Here is a 19,268-nt window from a genome sequence, read left to right as displayed (position 1 = left end):
TCTCAATTTTCATGAATTTTGAGTTAATTTGTAATTGGGTAGAAGTACTTGAGCCCTGACCACTATTGCTTTGAAGAGAAAGGTTGCACTAATGTGATAAGAGTGTGGCCCGTGAGATGGACACATGGTAGAAAAAGGAACAACCTTTTTCAGTGCAGCTAATGAGCAACTCGAGACCAAGTCACGCCCGCGAGCGAGTTGCTTGAGAATAGATTCTAGTCTTGCATTCTTATCATTTAGCTAACTCTACCCCATTCCAATTAGCAAGAGCTGGTGAGAAAATCCCTAGAGATCTTTGAGAGTCTGTTAGAGCATTATTGAGTTCATCCATTTGAGAGAGAGAACCTATGTTCCCTCAGTGAATCTTTACCATTCTTTATTCTCTTTCTCACTTACCATTTCCAAGCCATAAGAGGAGTTTTTCCAAACACTCCATATTACCTTTCAGTGATCTTTGGTTGAGTGGTTGGTGTTTGGAATCATTGGAGAGCAATACCACAATTCCAAGAGAACTTGGTGGCTTACCACCGACCACTCAGCATGCGTACTCCGAAGACAAGGTGAAGAAACAGCTCAGCAAATTCAGTTGCAAACAAGAGCATGGAGGACTCAAGAACTAGGCTAGCTTTAGGCTTGAAAGATCTATTGTAAATCTGTATTGCAACTATTTACAGTGGAGGCTTGGCAGTGGTGTCACAGAGAGATTTTGACCCCAGGGACTTCAATTTTTATTTTCAAAAACACATTCGATGTTTTCTTTTGGTTTGCATTTCCTTAACTCTACTTTATTAATTTAGTTGTGTAAACACCCCATTTTGCAACTTATATTTAACCTCATTTCATCACAACACAATCATTTCACATCTTAGGGGTAAAACTAATATTTTGACTGTTTGATTTCTAATTGTATTGCATGAAATAAATCTTGAAGTCATAATGATTAAAATCAAAGGTCATGAGCCTTAATCGGACAATTTGATTGAAAGACATCATTAAATCAAGTTTTAACAGTTAATGTGCACTTGCATGAATTAAGTCCCGACCACACGTGATTATGAACCCTTAATTTTTTTTTAATACAAAATAGAAATTTTACTCTAGTGTGTATATGTGTGTGAAACTCCCTCTTGGAGACTTGAACCTTGACTTTTGCCTCCATACTCTACAAGTACTTATATTTGTGCAGTGACCACCACACCAAAGGTGCGTAGTGACGAACCCTTAATTTTAATTGTTCTAATTTCAGTCCAAATTAAATATAATAAAGTCTTGTAACACTATTGATCGAGGATATAATTTATCATGGAATTGCATACATATAATTCAATCCCACGGAAAGTTTTCCATACCATTACAATTTTTAAAAGATTTCAAACCCTCTTGGTATGGGTTAAACATCTCAATGCCTCTAATATAAATGCAACACGCATTGGTAGGGTAAAGGATGAGCTGAGTTTGATAATTCACATTTCTAAAGCCTACTGCTGGTAGAAATTCTTGCGTCATTTCTGACTCAATCACTCCCGGAGTCACAATTGTAATTCCAATATCCTGTCCAAATTCAGTCCTCAATGTCTCAAAAAAGGATACCTGGGCTGCTTTGCTTGCCTGAAACCATCACAGATTTACAAGCAATTGATGAGAAAGAAAAAGTGGGAGTAACACATATAAGGAGGTTTCTTACATTGTAGAAGCTCAATCCCGGAGTAGTTAACCCTTGTGCAGCCGAAGCAATTACAACAATCTTCCCTTTGCTTTTTCTCAAGTGTGGAACTGCATAATGGGTGCTATGCACTGATCCCCAGAAATTTATATCCTAAAAATTATAAAGTTGGAGGTAGTTAATGGGTGCAGACAATATGCTGTTTTGCTAATCTATCATATGAGAGAAATTTTAAACTTTAAGGTCTGCGTTTTGTTGCCAAGATTTTGTGTTTTTGGATGTGAATAGCCTGCAGTGCGATTTGAATTGAACCCCAATGCCGATTTCATTTTGACAAACACGTTAACACTAGTCACTTGGCCTATAAATGCAATAATAATTTACCTTATGGTATATTTTGAAGTTACCTCAAGGGACATTATCTAATAAACAATAGCTGCAACTTTGTTTTAAATTCGAATTACAATTACTATCACAAGCTAGTTACAAAAGTAGGACAAGAATGCAATCACGCATTCTGGTTTTATTACCATAACTGAAGCAATATCAGAGAAATGGGTGAAATCTTCAAACAAGCGTAGTTGTAATACTACTCCAGCGTTGTTCACCAAATGATCCACTGTTCCAAAACCCCACCAACCATAACACGAGTTAAAATTTTTCACCCCCACAAAAGTCATAGAAAAATCAAAGTATATCGCACAATTTTCTTTATTAATAAGTTACACACAGAGTTGGTAGGTCTTGAACTTAGATCTTATCATCTACCTTACTTTTACAAGGAAAGCACATGTCATTTGAGTTAAAAAAACATTGTTGAAAACATATGGGTAAAAACTCTTTCACACAGTACTGTATTGTGTTAAACACACTGAAAAAAACCACCACCCAAAACATATATATCACACACTTACAACGTCCAAAGTGGTTCACTGTCTCATTAACAAACCGCTCACATTCTTCAACCTTGGAAACATCTGCACGTACCACAACGACCTCTGGGGATCCGAGCTTGCGGGCTTTATCGGCGACTGCCTGAAGACGGTCCTCCCTTCTTGCAACAAGGGCTAAACGAGCACCTCTCTTGGCATACTCATAACTCATAAGCAACATGCTTCATAGTTCAAACTCCCAAAGTTAATATGTCATATTAACAATCTAAGTATAAAGGAATTAGATATCTCAATTTATATATTAATATGTAAAATAAATGTGATAATGAATGTAACTGTTGCTAAATCAATAGCGTAATATACCATCTTAACAGCTATGAAAGATTAAAGCTTGGTGTTTATACACTTATTCTCAATTGATTAATTGAAAGGAAATAGAAGTTTTATTAATTTTAAGAGAGTTTGAAGAAAGTTAAAAAAAAAAAAAAAAAAAAAAAAAAAATTATTAACTTAAAGAAACAAAAATATAGGAGTATGAAAAAAATTATCTCCAAGGTTGGGGAAAAAAGTGGATAAAAATAGAAGGATTAGAGCAACCGCATTAGAGGTTGCGAAATTGTGCAATAAACAAAAAGTGGTTAAATTTACACATTTTAATTCAAAAAACACCCACATCAGTGCTTGCAAAATTGTGCATATATACAAAAATGTTACAATATGCACGGTCACTGTAGCTTTGTCTACAATATTTTATTAATTTCTCTCTTTCTCTCTCTTCTTTGTTTGTGTCCATCCCAGGTTGCTGCAAATCCACCCAACTATGTCCATCCTAGTTTGCTTCAAATTCACCCAACACTGCCCAACCACCACTCAATAATCACCACCACAACCCAGCACAACTCATCACAACCCATGATATTCCAATCACAAAATCAACCAAAAACAAAGGAAAATCAAACCAAAAATCAATTCAAACCCAAAATCAAACCTTCAACGGAAAACTCAACAACTTAGAACCCAAAATCAAACTTTCAACAAAAAACCCATCAACCCAAACCCAAGTGCTTGAGTGCTATGGTGAAGGAAAAGATCAAAAAAAAAAAAAAAAATGAAGAGAAAAGACTGTGGGAGAGGAAGTAGAGATGAGATGTGATTTTGTGAGACAAAAAAAGGAAAAAAGAAAAAGAAAAAAGAGGATCAGATATTATGTGATGGGGGTTAAAAGTGAGTGGGAAAGGAAACTTCCTAGTTTGCAAATATCTCTGCAATATGATCTAATTACAAAAGAATCATAATTGAGTTTTAATTCAAATTAGACCTTTTTTTTTTTAAACTAAAATTTTATATCATTCACCATACTAATTTTAAATAATATATATATATATCTGGTGCGTAAGCTTGAAACGACACACCGAAATATTTTATTGATGGCGGTATGATGGTCGGAGACACTGACTTGTCAGCAGTCATCGGAGCCACTATTTTGGTGGTCTGGCAGTACGGTAGGTGGAGGCACCAATCCGGTAGCGGTTGCCGAAAATAATATTCAGGCGATTCGACCACTGGACCTCCGGTACAAGTGGCTCCATTGGCTGAGCCACCAGTTTTGGTAGTTTACGTGAAATATAAGTTTAAATTAAAAAAGTATAACCAGTAGAGAAAATAATAAAAAATTAATGAAGGATGAATATTTTATTGAAATATCTTCTAAAATAGATTGACGTGTTTTAAAAAAATGGTTATATAAAAAAAAAAAAAAAGTAGGTTGTTATGCTAAAATAGACCGAAATTTTACACAGACTGACGTGAATAAAACCCTATTCCTTTGGCCTCTACCACTATCAATAATGACAAACGAAGGGGATTGATACAAACCTCGCCAATTCCTGAAGATGCTCCAGTGATAAGTACAACTTTGCCAAACACATTTTCACTGTATATGGATCTTTTTAAGGACCAAAGAAACTTGAGAATAAGAAATGGTGGCATGAAGGAGAGTAACACGATGAGATTTAAGGGAAGGAGTACAATGTTCAAGAACTTATGAATCAAATACATAGCTTTTTCGCTACAACTAAACAATCAGAAAGAGAGATACTATGAAGTCCAAAGAATTGTAAAGATATAGGATTCAATCAGATAACGTGCATTAATTCTCATTATGACAGGCAGGGGTGGAACTACCATAGTACCCTTATGATAAGGAACATGTGAGAATGGACATAAGATATAGGATTCAATCAGATAACGACATAACGTGCATTAATTCTCATTATGACGGGCAGGGGTGGAACTACCATAGTGCTCTTATGATAAGGTACATGTGAAAATGGACATAAGTGTGTTTGGTGTTTGGCGTTAACATCAGCTTTTAGCTTTTATTTTTATGTACAGTTTTTTTTTTTTTAATCACTTTTTTCCTATATTTTTTCACTTTTCCCCATTTTTTTCCACTTTTTCTAGGGTAGAAGTGTACTTTATCACACTTTTAACAATTTTTTTATTATAGAAAAAGCTAAATAAGTTTGTATATCTTACAATATACGATACGATACGATACGATACGATGCATGATATTGAAAAATAAATAATCGATTCATGATATGAATCATGTGTTGACAATTATGTGTATAATATATTTGCCAATTCTAATCTAATTCTAAAAGTGTACTTTAGCATACTTTTAGCAATTTTTTTATATAGAAAAAGCTAAATAAGTTTGTGTATTTTACGATATACAATATGATACGATACGATGCATGATACTGAAAAATAAAAAATCGATTCATAATATGAATCATGTGTTGACAATTATGTGTATAATATAGTTGCCAATTCTAATCCATTGTCTATTGGAATGAAATATTTTGGTGTTGGTTTATTCTGACTTACTATTCCAAGGTTACCACTAATATTATATAACACAAATACATAAACCTAATAGATTTTCATGACATTTTGTCATACCATATTAAATTATCAATTCATAACCAAATAATATATTATCTTAATATCATTGTTACATAACATGTCATGAGTAAAGTAAATATATATATATATATATATATAAACATTTTAATGAAAAAAAATAAGTGAGTAAAATGGCCAAAAAAAAAAGAAGCTTTGTTTACATATTGACTAAAATCATCATATCTGTTGAAATTTAGCAAAATGAATTGGAATAGAATTGGCAATCACTCAACAATTTTCTCATTAATGTTTTTAAAAATATATGCACCATACCATTCAACCTACAAAAAGTCCTATACCATTATACCTCACTTTTTTTTAGTTGTGTTTCTCTATATCTCTCTATTTTCTTAGAGAGAGAGAGAGAGAGAGAGAGAGAGAGAGAGAGATTAAAAACTCCAAGGACTTGGCTACCTAACAAAAGAAAGAGGATTCAATTAACCGTACTTTGGGATGAACTACTTGTGATGTGAGAATGATGTTGTACATGTGAAAATGTGGCTTGAATTAAGCCTATTCGGCTAGCTACAACCTAATATTTGTTCCATGCCGGCAATATTATATTAAAGTGCCGTTTTGGAATTTAATGATGAAATAAAATTTGCCGCCTATTTTGTCAAATCTTTCACCTACATATACATATTGTTTCGGCTAGATTACTCTGTGAATGCTGAGTGTTGGGACAAATTTAAACCCTAGATTTATTTTAAAGCGGAATTAATCAACTTTAACAAATTAATTGCTATGAATTTAGATTGATTTCAAGATTAATTACCACAGTGTAACAAACATTATTTAGTAAAGGATTTTTTTTTAAATGATATATATATATATTTTTTGGTTATGATAGGTGATTTGGCGATTTTTTTTTTCCCCTGATTAGGTAGTTTGGGCCGGGATGGGTGTTTTTGTTATATTATGTTTGGACTTTGGAGGGACCACAGGCTCAATGGTTGGGTTAAGTGATTAATTTTGTTTGGGTTATTTGGACCGATTCAGATATTATTGGGTTCTTGGGACCAATCAAAAAAAATTGAGACAGGGCCCAACTTTATAATATGAAAATTTCTATATACTATTTTAGTGGGTCTAATCTAGGTCTACCTAGATGACATAGATAAGCGGAAGTGGATTATTAATGCTGGTTCGAAGTACTCTAAATAAGTGAATTCTTAATCTGTATACTTGTAAGCATATCTCTAGTGTGTTCTAATTAGTTTCAATGCTCAAATGGAAAAAAATTTTGTTGTAGAATAAGAGATCAAGATTTAAATTATGCCTACATAAAAAATGAATCCATTAGTATTATTATAAAAATAATTATTATGAAGTAAGTGTCATAAATTTTAAATTCTATTATATCTATTAAAATAAATAAAATAAAATAAAAAGAAAAAAGCTGGTCGCTTCCTCTCATCCCTTACATCATGGAATATGTCCTCCTTCCATCAAACGAATTTGGGGTTAGGATCTTTGATTTCTAAATAGTAAGACAAAGTTTATCTTGATAGGCTCTTAGATATGTTTTGTTTTATGCTTTCTGTTCAAATGTAAAAAAAAAAAAAAAAAAAAAAAAAAAAAAAAAAAAAAAACAACCCATAAGTTGTATAACAAAGCCAAATTCATGTGGGTAAAGTGACACTTTTCAATATACATGTAAACAGCGTAAAACCAGCCCAAATTACAGGGAGTAAAGTGCAATATATAAACAATTTAAATATATACATCTTTGTTCAGCCACCATTATAGGGCAGAAAAAAATTTGTGCGAGACAAAGCGGGGTAGTACAAGAAATTTTTTTCCATCCCTATACATTGCTATGAAGTGAAGAATTTGCTTCTTATGTGATGAAGCTATCCTTGCAAGCATGGTATTCCTTTCAGTTGCACTTGAAATCAAGCATCTCATTCACTGCTTTGTCTAAATTAATGACTTCAAAAGGAAAAAAAAAAAAAATCTTTTTATTTGTGGGGCCAAAGAATTTGGCGATCCCGGCCCATTTCATACTGAGCCCAAGGTCCACGCCGAGGAGAAAGGAATGTTCGAAGACAAACAAATAAAACACAAATTATCAGGGATCATAGTCGAGAACAATCCTGTCCTCGGCCAACCAAGATCATAGAAGGGAAGAGCGGCACGCCACCTAAGGTAGCCTCTCAAAGCATTCTAAAAAGAAAGTCGAGTACAATGGACTAGCCATGGGAGCATGGTCTAGGAGCAATTCACGGAGAAACTGTCACCTCCGCATTAAATGCCCCTAACTAACGTCTTGGTCGCATTAATGAGGAAATGACCTCTGAACAGCGCTACCTTGGTTACCGCGACTCACAGAACGCTAGAGAGAGTGTCTGATGGGACAGACACTCAAGTATAGGCTTGGATGATCAACAAGTGGAAGGCCAAGATTGTCTAAAGAGGGATATATAATTGGAGAAACCCACTATAGAGAGGGGGTGGTTGGAGAAAAGGAGAAAAAGCATGATGGCGATCTCAAGAACTCCTATAACCATTGTCACCCAACACATATAGAGGAGTAGAGCTCCTCGGATTGTGCCGAGGACAAACTTCCTCTAATAAACTTAGCTCATTTTTGTTTGATCGCTATGAACCCCCATGTTAACCGTTGCCCATCCACCCAAGCCTAACTCTTTGGCCCACTCTCTACAAATTTATTGTATTGGGCTCACTGGGGCCAAGATCCCATTCATTTTTGGGCTTAGTCCGAAAATCGAGACCCTACAATTGGCGCCGTCTGTGGGAAGAGCTTGTGTGTAGGGTGGGTGCAACGGTTAGTCAAGATCTTGGCCCCTATTAGCAAGAGCCCTTGGGGAAAGCCGTTATGGTCTATACCTCGAAGGGCAAGTTATACAGGAAGGATTGCTGAATGGGGCACGATTCTAGGGGCTTTTGACATCAAGTACGTGCCCCGCATCCCAGCCAAGGGTTAGGTCTTTGCGAATCTAGTGACCGAGTTCTCTGGACCTTCATCTGAAGAAGTGGCAGCAACATGGAGCGATTCAAGGAGGCTCCGTGGTGGGGCTAGTTCTGGAAATTATACACTGATATCTTCTAATCCATTGAAGTGGATAAATGGAACCTTGGCCATGATGGGCCCTCGGACCTCCGGCTTTGGGGGAATTAACACACACTAATAATCATCTAAGTGTTAAACAGAACCAAAGTCTCGTATGGCTTCTCAGACCACAAACCTATGGGAAAACTAATAACTTTTGGTAATTATCTAAGTGTTAGACAGAACCAAGGTCTTGCATGGTCCTCAGACTCAAACCTATAGGAAAACTAACAATTTTTGGTAATTAACTAAGTGTTAGACAGAACCAAGGCCTTACATGGCTCCTCGAACCACAAACCTATGAGGAAACTAACAACTTTCAGCAATTACCTAAGGGTTGAACGGAATCAGGGTGTTGCATGGACCCTTGGACCACAGCTCGTGAGGAGATTAACTATTTCAAACATCTATCTGAGCGATGAGTAGAATCTAAAAGGAGTCCGACTCTTCGGATCGCCTACCCTTTCCTCACTCAACAAAGACGTGAGCAAAAGTCTTGCATTGTCCTCGGACTCAAACCTATAGGGAAACTAATAACTTTTGGTAATTATCTAAGTGTTAGACAAAACCAAAGTCTTGTATGGTCCTTGGACTCAAACTTATGGGGAAACTAATAACTTTTGGTAATTATCTAAGTATTAGACAGAACTAAGGTCTTGCATGGCTCCTTGGACCCCAAACTTATGGGAAAACTAACAACTTTTGACAACTATCTAAATGTTGGACAGAACCAAGGTTTGCATGGCCCTTTGGACCACAAACCTATGGGAAACTAATAACTTTCAGCGAGAACCTAAAGGCTGAACAGAATTAGGATGTTGTACGGATCCTCGAACCACAAACTTATGGAAAAACTAATAACTTTTGACAACTATCTAAATGTTGGACAGAACCAAGGTCTTGCATGGCTCTTCGGACCACAAACCTATGGGAAACTAATAACTTTCGACGAGCACCTGAAGGCTGAACAGAATTAGGATGTTGTACAGATCCTCAAACCACATACTTTGGAAAAATTAACGCTATGACATCTCTTTACAAGTGCCTAAATAGGACTTAAGGCGTGCCTGAATCCTCGGACCAAACGCTTGGGGAAAGCCGACGCCATGACGTCATTATAAATGCCAAACAGAGCCTTAATGCACGACGGTCCCCTCGAATGACCTACTTTAAAGCCAACATCCTTTCACAGTTACATAGCTTGTGGTATAGAGCACATGATTATGTTCCTGATTATCCCTACATAGCTAACTTATTTAAGGTTAACAGCTGGGCGCTATTGCCGATTTTGTTAAAGTCAGGATGACAACTTTTTACTACCATCAACAACACTAGCTCCAAGCTCCATTGGAGGGAAAAATAACAACACACATTAAATAATTACTGCAGAGAAAGGAAGAATTAAAATTCATAAAGTAAAAAGTGCCGCCGTTTTTATTAAATAAAGGAAAGGTACATCATACACCAAATGGCTTAGGCAAGCTTGTTTTAAAGCTAACTATACAAAGAGAGGCTGATGCAGTCTTGTTTTAAATCTAACTTTAAGAAAGAGAGAGGCTGAGGCAAGCTTGTTTTGAAGCTAACTATACCAAGAGAGGCTGAGGCAAGCTTGTTTTAAAGCTAACCTTAAGAAAGAGAGAGGCTGAGGCAGGCTTGTTTTAAGGCTAACTACAAAAAGAGAAAGTCCATGGGAATGGTAGATTCACAATCTCGTCCCAGCAACAATTGAGCTAGTATGGGTGGTACTGGCGATGAGAAAGAAGAAAAGGCAGAAGCGCCAGATGGCCCCATCCTAGGATGTTCCCTTGATTCTCTCCCAGTTTCATGATAATTAAGCATTGGAGATGGTAACACACGGGCATCAACCGTTCGACAATCTTACAAACCTCCATTGGTAAGCAAACTGGATGCGAATCACTACCAGCTTGAAGGGCGGGCAGAGACGCATACTGGAGAAAAATGTTATATTTCTCACGAACTTTTCTCCTAACTGCAAGATGTCCTACCATCAAGGTGAGACCCAAACTTTGTCGCACTGAAAGTCTAACGCAATCTACGCTTCGGTTCTTGGCTGAAAGAGGAGGGTCTTCTTTCTTGCTCGGTTGAAAGGTAGGAACATCTCTGGCCTCCGCTTCCTTTGCCTCAACTACGTCGTCCAGGATCTGGGTGGAATTCTTGGTTTCTGAAAGGGGCTTGACTTCCTTGCCCTTGCCTTTATCCAAGGCCATCTCATTCCCTAGGCCTTGATCACGATCTTGGCACGGTTCTTGGAAATGCCTGGAGGGTTGAGAACCTGAAGTTCCTACCTAACTCAAAGATTTGTAAATACGAAAGAACGATTCCCCTAGAGCATCTTATATAGAAGGTGAAATCTGGCAGAAATTAATTCGCACAAAATCCAAAGAAGGAGTTACAAGCGAAATAACTCCTGCCTAATTTTCGAAGAAATCCTCAACCGTTAGATCTACGACGCTTCATAAAGGTATTAATGAAAGCGCGCTTTGTATACCGAAACGCCTGGAATGTGCCTTGGGCAGGTGAAGAGACTCAGGAGCTGACGTAAGACAAGACTTGATAAGCCGTGACAAAGGCCAAGGACATCAAAATCTTCCTCTCCGTCTGAGGAGCCGAACAACAAGATTTTGAAGGGCTATTGTGGGGACAAAGAATTTGGCGACCCTAGCCCATTTCATACTGAGCTCAAGGCTCACGCCGAGGAGGAAGGAATGTCCGAGGACGAACAAATAAAACCCAAATTACTGGGGATCATAGCCGAGGACAATCCTGTTCTCGGCCAACCAAGATCATAGAAGGGAAGAGCGGCACGCCACCAAAGGTAGCCTCCTAGAGCATTCTAAAAAGAAGGAAGAGTATAATGGACCAGCCATGGGAGTATGGTGTAGGAGTAATTCACGGAGAAACTGTCACATTCGCATTAAATGCCCCCAACTAACGTCTTGGCCGCATTAATGAGGAAATGACCTCTGAATAGCGCTACCTCGGTCACCGTGACTCACAGAACGCCAGAGAAAGTGTCTGATGGGACAGACACTCAAGTATAGGCTTGGATAATTAACAAGTGGAAGGCCAAGATCGTCTAAAGAAGGATATATAATTGGAGAAACCCACCATAGAGAAGGGGTGGCTGGAGAAAAGGAGAAAAAGCATGATTGTCACCCAACACATATACAGGAGTAGAGCTCCTCGGATTGTGCCGAGGACAAACTTCCTCTGATAAACTTAGCTCATTTCTGTTTGATCGCCATGAACCCCCATGTTAACCGTTGCCTATGTACCCAAGCCTAACTCTTTGGCCCACTCTCTACAAATTTATTGTATTGAGCTCACTGGAGCCAAGATCCCATTCATTTTTAGGCTTAGTCTTAAAATCGAGACCCTACATTATTTATTTAATTTTGCTAATAGAAAAAATACATATTACTAAATTTAAAAGATTTTGAAAAAGTACAAATATAATAAAAGAAATATAATAATCCACAGCTTTGCTACAAATACAATGGAGCCTAATATTTGTTTCTTGTTGGAAATATTAAAGTATGGACAAAGTTTTCTTCTAAATTGCTTTGGAAGAATCATTTCTAATCAATTAGGTGACAAGTTATAAAATAATTTATATGTATTATTTAAACTAGCTTGTAACTCATGCTTAAGCACATAAATTTTCAATTGTAGTGGTACTAAATTACTACTGATATTAAGCATAGCTTATTAAATACAGTATATAATAATGAAAGAAATTAGGAAATATAATAAACTTATATTTACATCTACAATAATAATAGAAGAAATTATCATTTGGTTTCGCGCCTTAGTTATTCTTACAATAACCCCTCTCATCAATCAAACGTAGACTCTCTCAACTTATTGGAATAAAAAAAAATAAAAAAAGAAAAAAAATAAAAAAACTTAATTTTATTGTTACATAGAATAGGCAAATTTTTGCTGGCATTAGAGTACCACTAGTTTGGTTATTGTGGGAGAGTTTTTTGCTTCAAGGAAACTCATGTGTACTCTTAGACAAATTTTTGCTCTTGTCCCACATTGGAAGGAAATCCTTCCTTTTTGCACCTTATGGCATGAACCAATGACATTAGAGTACTACTAGTTTGGTTAAGGGGAGTTTTTTGCTTCAAGGAAACTCATGTGTACTCCTAGGCAAATTTTTGCTCTTGTCCTACATTGGAAGGAAATCCTTCCTCTTTGCACCTTATAAGGCATGAACTAATGGCATTAGAGTACCACTATTATGGGTGATTAATGGTCAATGGTGTGAGTGAAGAAAGGGTCTATATTGTATTATTGTTCCTGGCTTCCATGAGATGTAATATAGTAACTTGAGCTTTGTTATTGTAAAATATGTTTTAATCAAGAAATCAATAGCGTCGTGATGTATTAAAACGAAATTTAGAAGGGGTAAGGAAAAAAAAAACACTGAACTTGAAAGAGATGGGAAAGAATGATAGTGCCCTTTTTTCTGAAGGACTTCGCCAATGCTGTTACTCGCAGTCGCCGCTAAACGTTAAACAGATTATTGATTCCCACATTTGTCTCTCTACCTGCTCTCAATATTATTATTATTATTTGTTTATCACACAAATAGATAGATCTTTCTCTTTGCCTTATTACGAACTGTTTAGAGATATTAGATACCTTATGTCTTTTAGAAAGTGAAACACATCTATTGAGTCCACCATAAAAGTATGTAGGTGAGATATTCTTAGGCGAATGAGACTACATTATTGTGGTCTTCTTGACTTCTGTGTTATGTATAAATGCAAGCACAAAAATTTTAAAATTTAGATGGTACACATAACGCAAAATTAGATTCTAATTTGAAATTAAATTGAAGTTTCTCTCAGCTTTAACACAAACACTCTCTGTCTCTCTCTGTCTCTCTCTCTCTCTATATATATATGTGTGTGTGTGTGTGTGTGTGATAAGTCACATGATTCATTAAATAAGTTATGTGACTAAAAGCAAGCCAACCCAATTACTAGGTGAGTTAGGCCATCGCCTAAAGCCCTAAGTGGAAGAAGGCACCCAAATTTTAAACAATAAGTATACCTCCTTATATGTGAGTATTGATTGAGTCTCAAATATTAGTCAACAAGTAAAAATTATTGTCAAAGAAAAAAAAGAGTGATACTAAAGATACTACAAATTTTGACATGTCACCACTCACAAAAAAAACATTTGAAGAACATTTATCTCTCCAAGCCTTAAAATTCTATTGGAATCAAACTCCAAAATCTCCAAGAATTTCAAACTTCAAAAATCTTTCAAATCAAGCTCCAAAGCCTTGAAAAACTACTGTATGAAGACTTTGAATACAAAGTACATTCATTCAAATCACCCTTCAAGGTCTTAGAGTTCTATTGGAAGCGAGGTCCAAGGCCTTAGAAACTTCAAAAGACTCCAAATCAGTGAAATTCAAAAGATTTGAACCTCTAAAACCCCAAAGAACTTTTATCAAAAATTTTCGAAGACGAATAACATTCAAAGAATGCACAAATAACACAAAGAATGTGAAGAATGAGAAGTCTTGAACAAGCAAATAGCTGGATATTAATTGCAATTCTGTTAAAAATTCTTTCATCCATCTTCCAATCAAGGTAGATGACATTTTATGTTCGAATCAAGATTGTATTGACACAATTCTCGATATGAAGACGTTTCCAAGGAGATCGAAGAAGAGGATTATTCTATTGTAATAGAATGTAAACATAAAAAATTGTACCCACTCACTCATCAATACAGATTTATATTTGTGAAAGATTTTCATTTGTTAAATTTCAACACTTAAAATTTTGTGTTTATAATTATTTAAATTCTATTCAAATATTTAAACTAAAATTTAAAGGAAAATACTAACGATTGCCCTTAGGGCATTGGTTAATAATTTATTTAAAGAAAGTTTTTATGGAAAAAAAAAATTTAATATTTTGACAACTTTTTTCATTTCCCATAAAAGTAGTGTTAAAACTTTCTTAAAATAGATTGTTAACCAATACTCTAAATGCACTCATTAGCATGACCTAAATTTAAAATATAAATCCACCTTTTTAAATATTTCTATCCAAACAGACATAGAGAGGTACTACTGATATTCTTCTTATCTGCCTTTATAATGATCTGGAAGGGCTAAAGAATCCCACACGGGCTCTCAACATGAACTAAGGCAATTATGTAGTGACATTTTGTCGATGTATATAAAAAGTTGTTAGAACTTTGCCACCAAACAAAGAAAAGCACAATCCTTAATAGAAAAAGAAGGAAAAAGCGAAAAAAAAAATCAGAGGAAAAGCCAAAAGGACCTTCTAATATAGTATATACATAAAAGGGAAGAACTTCATGAATCAGAGCATAAAATATTGTCATGTGATGCATTTTTTGATAATTCTTTTGTTTAGCCATCTATCTCATCTTATAATTTGTGTCTTGTGACACTCTTCTTGGAAAGGAAAATAGGTATATTGTCCATCAGTATATTGGCATATAACTGTTAGAAGAACTTTGCCACCAAACAAAGAAAAGCACAACCTCGAGAGAGAAAGAAAGGAAAAAGGAAGAAAATAGGAAAAGCCAAAGGACCTGTTAGGCACAAGCTCAAGCTTCGTTGGATGCTGTAAAGAGATAAGCATATTTACGCAAAGGATAGATATAAGCATTGGTTCTTGTCTTAATAGAATATTATGCGTCTAGTCTTTGTTTTTAATAAAATGCTTCTTTTGTGTATCTTATTTCTACACCTTTTCTAGAGAGATATGTTTGAATATAAGTTATATTGAAAACTAGAGCATACATTGAAACACATTTTTCTCATTTCTTCCTAGACTCTCAATCTGCCGCCTCTTTCAGTCTCTTTTTTAAAGAAACTCTCTCTCTCTCTCTCTCTCTCTCTCTCTCTCTCTGTAAGATGGCTGCAGAGATATTTCTAAATAAAATTGCAGAAAAAGTCCTGGGGCAGCTAGAGTCCCAGATTTACAAAGAATTTTGCCTGATATGGGGTGTTGAAAGCGATCTGGAAAGACTAAAAAATACTCTATCCGCCGTCAAAGCTGTGCTCTTTGATGCAGAAAAGAAGCAGGGTCATAACCAGGAGCTGACTGTCTGGCTTGGGAAGCTTAAAGAGGTCTTTTTAGACGCTCAAGATGTCCTTGATGAATTCGAATGTGAAGCACTGCGGAGCCAAGTTGTGGAAATACAAGGGTGTATAGCCATGAAGGTACGTCATTTCCTTTCTTGCTCAAATCCACTGCTATTCGGAACCAATATGGGTCATAAAATCAAAGAACTTAGAACACGGTTAGATGACATTGCAGCCGATAAGGCTAAGTTCCATCTAAGCGAACTAGCAGAAAATATATCAGAATTAAGATGGTGAGAGGATAGATAGAAGCATTTCAAGATGAGTTATCAAATCAGGCAGAGAGGCAGAGTGCTGAAACAGAGCATATGCTGAAACAGAGCATTTGTGGAAGAAATGATATTACACTAAACGACTACTACGTCTTGATACGACTTGTAGTTTTATACTTGGATTAGCTGGTTAGTGTGTATGGACACGTGTACTGTGGTGTGATGAGTTGATCAATGTTAGTTAGTTATTCCGCATATTTTGGGATTAGTTAGTTAGTTTATTTTCTAATTCTGCTATATAAACATCTTGTAATTCATTGTTGATTAATTAATGAAATATCTCAGATTCTTGATTCTCCATTTCTCTCTTTCTCTCTAGATTCATTGCACAAATACATTCTGTTTTCTTATATGGTATCAGAGCTTCGTGCTTTCAACAATGCTAGCAGCCAAGTTAATTCACACACTGTCACAGCCATAGCTCTATATTCTGCCTCAGCTGAAGATCTAGAAACTATAGATTGTTTCTTAGACTTCCAAGAGATTAAAGAATCACCCAAAAATATACAATACCCTGTGGTTGATCTTCTAGTGTTTATATACTTAATAGGCTGCCTAGTACTGCTTTGGACAATAAACTCCTTTTGAAAAACTTTATTGCAAAACTCCCTCTTATCATCATTTAAAAGTGTTTGGTTGTCTTTGTTTTGCATCTACACTTGCTCACAATAGGTCTAAGTTTGCTCCTAGATCCATTCCTTGCATCTTTCTTGGTTACCCTTTTGGTGTCAAAGGTTACAAATTGTTAAATTTAGTCACAAAGCAGATATTCATTTCAAGGGATGTTTCATTCCATGAAAATGTATTTCCTTTATTTCTTCTGTCACTTCACCTCAATCATCTTTTTCTTTTCCTCATATTTGTCCTACTGTGACTGTTCCAGTTGATACCATGTTCTTGATCCCATTGTTTCTTCCTCAGACCCTCCTTCTTCCACTTGTCATCCCAATCTGGTCTCTAACCAAGTTTTAGATCCCATTCTCCCTCTTATTTCTGATTCTGCAGTACCAGAATCTATTCCACCAAATTATGCAGTACCAGAATCTACCTTATCAGATTCTGCCAATCTCAATTCTACAGAACCAGCCAATACCAATTCTGCNGAAATTATTCCACCAAATTATGCAGTACCAGAATCTACCTTATCAGATTCTGCCAATCTCAATTCTGCAGAACCAGCCAATACCAATTCTGCAGAACCTGTTTTTTCTGATCCTCATGCTTCCATTCCTTCATTGAGAAGATCCTCTAGACCTTCCAAAGCACCTACATACTTGCAAGACTATAAGTGCAGCACTATTACTTCAACAAAGCTTTCACAGTCCACTTCACTCAACAACAAGTCAGGTACTTCCACCATTACTCTAGGAGCTAAATATCCACTTTCTAATTACATTGATTCTTCCTTTTATCTCCTCATATGCCCATTTTTGCTCTCTTATTACCTCTATTCCTGAACCAAGATTCTTCCATGAGGCTATTAAGGATCCTAAATGGAAAGAGGCCATGAATGCTGAGATTGCAGCCTTGGTTTCAAATCATACTTGGACTCTTACTCCTTTACCTTCCAAACAAAAGGCTATTGGATGCAAATGGGTCTATAGAGTAAAATACAAGGCAGATGGGTCTGTGGAGAGATATAAAGCAAGACTAGTTGCAAAGAGGTTCACTCAGCAAGAGGGTTTGGATTTTACTGATACATTCTCACCAGTTGCAAAGTTAACTACTGTTAAGACTCTTCTTGCCATATCTGCTGTGAAAGGTTGGCATTTAGTCCAATTAGATGTCAACAATGCTTTCTTAAATGGGGACTTACATGAGGAAGTTTATATGCAACTCCCTCAAGGCTTTCACAGCAAAGGAGGGAATGTTGTTTGCAAATTAAATAAGTCTCTATATGGACTTAAACAGGCCTCAAGACAATGGAATGCAAAATTCTGTTCAGTTCTTAAGAAGCTTGGTTTTCAGCAGTCAAAGGCTGATTACTCTTTGTTTACAAGAAAGTTTAATGATTCTTTCATTGCTTTAGTAGTTTATGTTGATGATATACTCATAGCTAGCAACAAGGTTCAAGAAGTTGAAGCACTCAAGGTTTCTTTAGATCAACATTTCAAACTTAAAGACCTTGGAGGTTTGAAGTTTTTTCTTGGTCTTGAGATAGCTAGATCAGATAAAGGAATTAGTATATGTCAAAGAAAATATGCTTTAGAGATTTTAAAAGATGCAGGAATGTCAGCATGTAAGCCTAGTAAAATACCAATGGAACAAAATTTGAAGTTGAGCAAACTTCAAGGTTCATTGTTACCGGATCCTGGAATCTACAGAAGATTAGTGGGTAGATTGTTATATCTAACCATCACTAGACCAGATATAACATATCCGGTTCACAAGCTGAGTCAATTCATGTCCAAGCCCAGGAAGCCTCATTTGGATGCAGCATACAAAGTTTTACAGTACATAAAAGGATGTCCAGGTCAAGGAATTTTCTTGTCTGCATCTTCAGATTTCCATTTGAAAGCCTATACAGATGCTGATTGGGCATCTTGCATAGACACTAGAAGATCAACCACAGGGTATTGTATATTTTTGGGTGATTCTTTAATCTCTTGGAAGTCTAAGAAACAATCTATAGTTTCTAGATCTTCAGCTGAGGCAGAATATAGAGCTATGGCTGTGACAGTGTGTGAATTAACTTGGCTGCTAGCATTGTTGAAGGATTTGGAGATTCATCATCCTCAACCTGCTCTTTTATTTTGTGATAATCAAGCAGCCATTTACATTGGAGAAAATCCTGTATTCCATGAGCGAACCAAACACATAGAAGTTGACTGTCATGTTGTCAGAGATAAGGTGCAAGGCAATGTGGTTAGATTGTTCTTTACTCCTACACATACACAACTGGCTGACTTACTTACTAAGGCTCTCAACAGCTCACAGCTGAGATACTTATTGAGTAAAATGAATATCATAAATATTCACAGCTCAACTTCTCATCCAATGGGGGAATGCAAAAGCTTAAATGATAAAGGGACAGATGCAAGCAACAGTCCAGATTCTCATCTTGAGGGGGAATATCAGAATTAAGATGGTGAGAGAATAGATAGAAGCATTTCAAGATGAGTTATCAAATCAGGCAGAGAGGCAGAGTGCTGAAACAGAGCATATGCTGAAACAGAGCATTTGTGGAAGAAATGATATTACACTAAACGACTACTACGTCTTGATACGA

General features: G+C 36.2%; 1 pseudogene; it reads right to left on the bottom strand.

Moving 5' to 3' along the window:
* Nucleotides 1–1,323: 1,323 nt before the first annotated feature.
* LOC111986203 (11-beta-hydroxysteroid dehydrogenase A-like) lies at nucleotides 1,324–4,667 on the bottom strand (annotated as a pseudogene).
* Between the last annotated feature and the right edge of the window lie 14,601 nt (nucleotides 4,668–19,268).

This window comes from Quercus suber, unplaced genomic scaffold, assembly GCF_002906115.3.
Source record: "Quercus suber isolate HL8 unplaced genomic scaffold, Cork oak 2.0 scaffold_66, whole genome shotgun sequence".
In the NCBI taxonomy this organism is placed as follows: domain Eukaryota; kingdom Viridiplantae; phylum Streptophyta; class Magnoliopsida; order Fagales; family Fagaceae; genus Quercus; species Quercus suber.
This window is presented reverse-complemented; position numbering and strand designations above follow the sequence as displayed.